This window comes from Tupaia chinensis, unplaced genomic scaffold (assembly GCF_000334495.1).
Source record: "Tupaia chinensis unplaced genomic scaffold, TupChi_1.0 Scaffold000335_1, whole genome shotgun sequence".
Classification (NCBI taxonomy): domain Eukaryota; kingdom Metazoa; phylum Chordata; class Mammalia; order Scandentia; family Tupaiidae; genus Tupaia; species Tupaia belangeri.
In genome coordinates, this window is record NW_006159829.1 from 1,030,503 (window position 1) to 1,037,801 (window position 7,299).

The 7,299-nt window shown below is 62.9% G+C and overlaps 1 protein-coding gene across 1 annotated transcript in view; it reads left to right on the forward strand.

The window, feature by feature from the left end:
- The window catches only part of ARC (activity regulated cytoskeleton associated protein), a 23,084-nt gene that overhangs the window by 10,515 nt on the left and 5,270 nt on the right, over positions 1-7,299 (forward strand). The window lies entirely within an intron of this gene.

Below are 7,299 nucleotides of genomic sequence, written 5' to 3' on the forward strand. Positions count from 1 at the left end.
GTGGCCCCTGCCACACCCTGAGCCTCGCTGAGCCGCACACAGCCTGGGCCCCAGGTGCCCACCAAGGCACCCTGTGGAGTGCAGGTCGGGGGTGAGGAGGCTCTGCCTGGCACAAGGATCTGAGGCCGACACTTCCATGAGGCCCAGGACCAGAGCTGGTACCTGGTGTCCTGGAGGCTCACAGTGGGCAGGGAGGTCTTGGGCCACTACTCAAGGGGGCCGAAGGAGGTGGGGCAGGGTTGGCAGGGTGTGTGGTGGCTGTGACCATGCTGGCCTTTGGAGCTGGTGCCTAGAGGGCATTGAGCCAGGCCCGGAGAGAGGCCCAGGGACTGGGCAAGGTGTAGCAGGTGGGGGAGAGTGGAAGGGGCAGGGTCTATGTCCCAGTCTGTGAGGGGTGTTGGGGGGGCAACCAGAGCACGGCCCACAGGTGCTGCCCCAGGAAAGCTTCCCTTGGTCCTGGGTGAGATGGGGCCCCCACCCGCAGCTAGGTAGGGTAGGGCAGGGTGGGGCGGGGCACAGCGGTGCTTCCTAAGCATCTGCCCTCTTGGTCTCAGCATCCTCTTGGCCGAGCCTTCTCACAGCCAGTCAAGGTGATGAGTGAGTGCCACCTCTGGGCACCCCATAGGTGCTCAGAAGGCTGTGACGGTCCCCAGCTGGCCACCCCCACTCTGCCATGTCCAGTACAGAGCCCGGAGCCCTCAGCCTACAGAAGGGTACCTGGGGGCTATGGGGGACTGAGGAGCCGCCATGCGGGGCTGGGATCTCTCCTAGGGGAGGAACAGCCCCAGCTGTCCCCCACCTGCCCTGCTGGGCACAGTGACCCTCTGGGCCTCTGGGAGTAGGCAGATGTTACAGAACTCCAGGGATACAGTCAAGGTCACATGGCAGCCAGTGTTGCTAGGGTAGATTTGGGGGCTCTGGCCATCTACTTCCGGTGGGGCCCGGGCCAGGCAGGGGTCCTGGGTGGCGGGGAGCCTGCCTGCGGAGGCCCTCACCGCGTCACAACGCGCTATTCTCAGCCTCTTTCCTTTTATGGCGCCGGAAGTGAGCTGTGAGCGGTGGCTGGCAAGCTTGCAGGCTGCAGAGATTTAAATGGAGCTGCAGAGAACAGCAGGAACCGTGGCTGCGGGGGCGGGGGCTGTCCTGGACGCCACCCTCTCACTGGCACGAGTCCTGAACCCCCGCCAGCCAGCTGGCAGAAAACCCCCATGCTGATGGAGGGGCCGACCACCCTCGGGGTTCCTGAAGTCTGGTCTGGGCCAGGTGGGCGTCCAGGAAGGTAGTGGGGTGGGCCTCAGGTCTGGCCGGGGGCCCAGTGGGGCGGGAGAAAAGAGCATTTTCTGCACTGCTCTGGACCAGGGCCCCCAGCTTGGAGCTGCAGCCCAGCTGCCAGGGGCCCCCAGCTGTTCTCATACCTGGCTCTTCTCTGTCTGGGACACCCACCCAAACAGTTTGCCATCTGCCTGCCCTTCCCTGGCCCCCTCCCCCTGCACTCACAGCCCTGGGCTGCCCCTTACCCCTCTATAGTCTCCCCTACCCTCCAGGCTCTGCCCTGCCAGACCCTCCCTCCTTATCTCCTGGCTGCTGGCTCCAGCACACCCAGGTGTCGAAACATCTCTGACATGCATACACTAACACACACAGTCACAAACCAGCTTAGGGGCTCCGACAGAGTGGAGCATATGCAGGGAGGAGGAACAGTGACTGCTCGGTCAGCAGGGCACCGAAACCAGGAAGCCTTCCTGGAGGCGGTGATGCTGGGCTCAGATGCACACAACATTTGAAGCAAAGCTGCGGCTTCACGCTTAGCTTTCACACCAGGAGACGACAGTCAAGTGAAAGGGGTGGCGATGGGTGGGGCACCCTGGTAGAGAAATCTATGGCAAAGGTCCGGCCATCCCCACCTCTCCCCACTATGCTGTTCTGGCTGAGAGGAACCTCAGCTGTTCTTCCTGATAAGCTAGGATATGTGACTTTGGCCCCTTTAGGCTCTGCACCAGTCCCTATCTAGTGCTGAGGGGACATTCCCAAATGAAGGTGTTTGGGACAGCCTCCGGAGCTCCAGTCCCTCCCTGCGTTCCCGGCTCACATGCCCCGTGGTCTGCCCCTGGCATGCCCAGTGGCCCCTCCCCGCTTATTCCCACTTGGGCAGTGCCGGTCAGGGAGGACCAGCCTGGCCCTGACAAGAACCCCAAGAGGAGGGACCAGCAGTTAGCATAATGGCTATGTCGCTGGACTCCCATGTAGTCGACCGCAGTTAGAGTCCTGGACCCGGTGGCTTAAACTCACACCGGGCATGCGCATGTGTGTGTACCCAGGATCCCAAGAGGAGAATGGAGGAGAAGGGATTGCAGCATGGCCATCCCCCCTGGGGGGTGATTTCTCGCTTTCTGTCTCTCTCTGTCTGGCGAGCACACATGCCCTATAGCAAACAACAACAACAACAAATAACAAAAAACAGGAACCCCAGGAGGAGGCGCCTGCCAGGGCTTACAGGGGAGGTCTGGGCTCGCCAGGCCCTGCTAGTGGCAGCGTCCGCATGGCCTTGGGCCCCGCCTGGCCCTGCCCATCAACCTGGCACAGGAAGGTTTGTTGACTGAACGGCTGAGCAGGGCAGAGTGGTCCTGAGTCTTCACAGGGAGGAGGCTGAGGCCAAGGCAGGGTGGAGGGACTTTCCAGACACACTTGTGGCCTGCCCTGGCTCTGTCCTTCTGTGTGGCTTGGGCAAGCCCTGCCCCTCTCTGGGCCTCGATTTCCCCTCCCATGAAATGTGGGTGTGGCGGTGAGCAGCGAGCTTCTCCTGGGCCACTGGGTGCCCCTGTCTGCCTCCTGGTCTGAGGAGAGACCCGCAGGCTGGGAGGAGCTGCAGGGTTGTGCCAGGATAGGAAAAGTACCGAACTTTCCTGCGGCTGGGCCGGAGGCGCAGGCAGGAGGCAGGAAGGAGCGGGGAGGAGGGTCTGGTGTGTGGGGGCCCAGACGAACAGGCTGCCTGTTCCGGGGACAGCGACTCGGCACACAGCCTGCCAACCTGCCACCCGGAGAAGGGTGGAGGCAGAAAGAAATGTTTCCGCAGCTTCAGGGATGGAAGGCGGAGGTTGGGGGATCCATTTTGGCTCCCATGGGCTCCGAAGGCCATCAGCCTCAGTGCCCTATGGCTGTGTCCAAGTCACCCTGAGAGCTGGGCTCAGCACCCACTGGCTCCTAGACCCCTTGCTGGCCATTCTCGCTTCTGGGGTCTTATAGCAGCCACCTCGTGGGGGACCAGGCAGGCGTGGCTGGACAGACACACAGGGCCCCCCATCACTTACCAGCTCAGCAGCCTGGACCCTTAGGACCACTGCGGGAGTGACCGCGGTCCCTGAGAAGTCAAGCTGCAGCAGCATGTCCCGGTGTCTCGGGCCCCCCTGCTCCACCATTCCCATCTCAGTCCCCTTTTCCCTTCTCTGGTCTTCCCCTCGTCTCAGGGGAACCCACCGCATGCCTCCCATGTCCTCGGGTGGGGCCTGGGGCCTCGAGCCCAGCTCCAGTCCTCCCTGTCCTAACACCCACAGAGGAGAGACCGCCGGACATAGGCCCTGGGGGTGCGTGCCCACTCAGCGCAGGGCTGGAGACAGCTGGGTCCTCCTGCTGCTCGGAGCAGGTTCCTGCCGGTCTGGGGTCTGCACCACCACGGCAGAGAGTGCCCTTTCCAAGGAGCCCAGGCAGAGCGAACGCCACATATCCCCAGAACGACACTCTGAGGAGGGGGCTCATAGCAGGACAAGTTGAGAGATCTTCGGGCAAGATCAGGCGGGGCAAGAGGGGCAGGCTTCAGGGACCCAGGCAGATCCCATAGCCCTGGGCCTCACTGGACACTCCAGCACCATCACCCATTTCACAGGTGGAAAGTTGCAGCTCAGGCAGGCAACTGCTGAATGTCCCTCCTCAAAAGGGGACAGAGATGGGGCCATCCCTTCACCCTCCGTTGAGGGCCTGCTGGACGCAGGGTGCCTGAGAGCTGTCACTCAGTCCGGGTGGTCAGGAAGCCCTGCCCTCTGCTGAGTGCAGAGAGCCAACAGGAGGCAGACATGCTAGGGGAAGAGCCAGCAGAGGTTAGGGGACGAGGTCACCTGCAGGGCTGCAAGGCCAAGGAGTGTCACATATAGGGGGCAGGTGGACTGTGGCAGGGCCAAGGGGCAGGAATGTTTCTTACTGTCCACCCCCACCCCTGGGAGAGTGTGAGTCCTGGAGCAGATGAGTGAGAAGCAGAGCAGAAGGCCACCACCTGTCCCCCTGGCTGCAGGGTGAGGCCACACAGCCCAGGGGCACAGGAGCCTGAACATGCGGCACCTGCTCTGTGTGTGGGTGTGTGCATGCGTGTGCTTGTGCATGTCTGTGCGTGTGAGTGTGGGGTACAGGTTGGAGCTCTGTTCCTGAAGGAGCAGCCGCAGGCCCTCGGCTGTTAAGCGGTGCTAACTGCCCACACTGGGGCCTAGTGGGGTAGCAGGCCATCGGGGCCATCAGGGCCAGGCAGTGGGGCCCCAGAGAGACCTCTTGTGGCCTGCAGAGCCCAGGTGTGAGTCAGCCCCTGGCCTCCTGCAGAGGGGACCTGGCAGGAACAGCTGGGCAGCCACGAAGGGGAGCAGGGAGGGAGGCTAGGCTACACAGCCCACTCCTTGCTGAGCAGGCCCCTCATACCTCTGGGGTCCAGGCAGTGGTGGATTGGAAGCCAGTGAGGAGGGGTCCCTGGAGCCATGCACGTGATGCCTATGGAAGGACTTGGGCGCTGGGCAGTCAGGAAGGGAGGTGGGAGTGTGCCATTTCTGAAGCCGGGCTGGGAGTGCAGAGGTTCAGCTGCATTTGGGAAGACCACTTCTTGAAGCAGGCATCCCAGCACCAGGCAGCCAGAACCTGGCCAGGGAGCCTGGAGCCCTGGGGGCAGAGGGGTCTGCAGAGGACCGTCGGGGCCAGAGCCAGGACCACCTGGAACCAGCCTTGGACAGCCCCCTTGGCCACCTTGGCTCGCCCTCTCCTGGACCATGGGGGTGGCAGACTAGGCTGACTCTGAGAGTGGGGTCCCCAGACCCTGGCTTGGTCCTGGGCTGGGGTCCACACTCAGTGCCCAGGGCTTCCCCCTCCCCGTGTCATTGTTGGGAACTCGGCTGTGGGGAGCCAGCTTGGCCTCTTTTCCGGAGGTGGAAGAGCAGAGCCCAGGGCTTCAGTGCGGGGGTTTGCTGAGGGCTTCTGGGGTGATAATTGGGCAGCGATTAAGTGTTCCCGGAGCAGCGGCTGCGGGCTGTCATCTGTCACTGCCGGCCTGTGTTCCGGCCTCTGTGCAGAGTGTGGGCAGGAGGGCAGGAGTCCCCGTGCCACCGCCAGCTCCTTCTGGCTATCCAGTGGTGATGAGAGGGGTGGGCAGGGGCCATGTGCTCCAAGAGGGTCTATCCCAGCCCTGGGCTTGGTCCCCCACAAAGGGGCAGACTGACCCCCATGTTCCTGCCTGCCCAAGCCCACCTCCTCCTCTCTGCCTGCCCCTCTCCAAGGGGTAAGGCCAGAGACCCAGAGCAAGCTGGGTCAGGAGCCTCAGGGCCACATGGGCGGGTGGGCTGCACCCTGAAGAACATGGGTCTCACATGCAGGGACCTGTACTCAGAATGTGGCTCAGCAGTCGCCCAGGGCAGCCACTCACCATGCCAGTGCGCCCCACTGCAGACACCTCCTACCTCCTGTGCAGGCCTCTCCCTGGAAGGCTCCAGGTCTCCTTCTAGCAGCTTCTCTGCCGGCTCCCCTCACTCTGCAGAGCCCTTCCACCCTCCCCGCTCTGTCCGCCCACCTGCCTTTAATTAGAAATGCCAGGAGAGCCATTTTTGGGGAGTTTTGCCAGAGACATTCCCTCCAGGGACGGAAGCCTGGGGGTAAGGAAGACACAGACTGGCTGCAGGGAGGGAGGGGGGCGCACAGGGAGAGGCGAGTGGGAACTCCAGAGAATGGCACCTGTGCACCTCAAGTCAGGTCAGGAGGCTGGTCAGGAGGAACTGTTAGCAGGAACTTGAGTGTGCACAGGCTATAAGAGTGTGAGTAGGGGGCATGAGTGTGCATGTGAAGGTATGAGTGGGGGGCATGAGTGTGCATGGGCTATGAAGGTGTGAGTGGGGGGCATGAGTGTGCATGTGAAGATATAAATGGGGGGCATGAGTGTGCATGGAAGATGAGGGTGTGAGTGGGGGGCATGAATGTGCATGTGAGAGTGTGAGTGGGGGGCATGAGTGTGCATGTGTGGGTGTGAGTGGGGGGCATGAGTGTGCATGTGAGGGTGTGAGTGGGGGCATGAATGTGCATGTGAGGGTGTGAGTGGGGGGCATGAGTGTGCAGTGTGTATGTCTCAGAGAGGGAGGGGGAAATTGGCAGTCAGCATAAGGGGTCCTCACCCCTGAGGGTGTGGCCATGCCATTGTGTGCACCTGCGCCAGGTGACAGCAGACGGCCCTTTCTGCAGCCCACACCAGCCCTCCAGCACGGAGAACCCAGGAGAACCCAGGATTGGGTCCTCCCCCACCATGGTTGCCAGGAGGCGGAAGGGGCCTCCCTCGGAGGGAATCTCAGCTTCCGGAGCCCCATTCCTTATATGGTGCCTGCTTTCCTCTGCGCTGCTGACTGCAGAGCCGCACACCCCTCCCCGCTCCTCCTTACTCTCCCCTCCCTCCAGCCTTCTCCCATCCCCTTAGGAGCCCTGGGACTCCGGGCCAGGACCCTGCAGGAGCCGGGGGCCCCTCTTGAGCTGCACTTATGGATCTCCCTGGGGGCACAGTGGACATAGAGGGCCTCACCTAGGACTTGGCACGGGCACTAGGCTGTCCTGTCACCCTTGTCACACAGGCAGGCCTGTCCCATTCACAACAGCAACAGGGGCCAGGTGGAACCTCAGCCACACCCAGGGCTCTGGCCAGTCAGGGTCCAGGAGAGCAGTGTCTGGCCCCGCCCCCTTAGGAAGGAGCGAGGTGGCGGAGGGAGGAAGCTAACCAGGAGACTCTGGCTAATCCGGCCAGCCTGCACTTGACAAGTGGGAGGGGCTGGCTGAGCCCCAACCCCACCGTCCCTGTCCCTGGTACCTGGTCCCTGCAGTATGAATAAGTCCTGAGGCCCGGGTGGGAGGTGTGGAGCACAGCGAATTAGTCACCCCAGGCCTAGCCATGTGTGCAGGGGTGGGTCCTCCCTCCGCAGAGGGGAGGGCTAGAGTGGGCGCGGGGGAGGCGGGGCTTAGGGGGAGGGGGCGCGAGTGGAGACGCTAGCGGGAAGCCTGTGGCTGGGGCCAGGAGGGCCA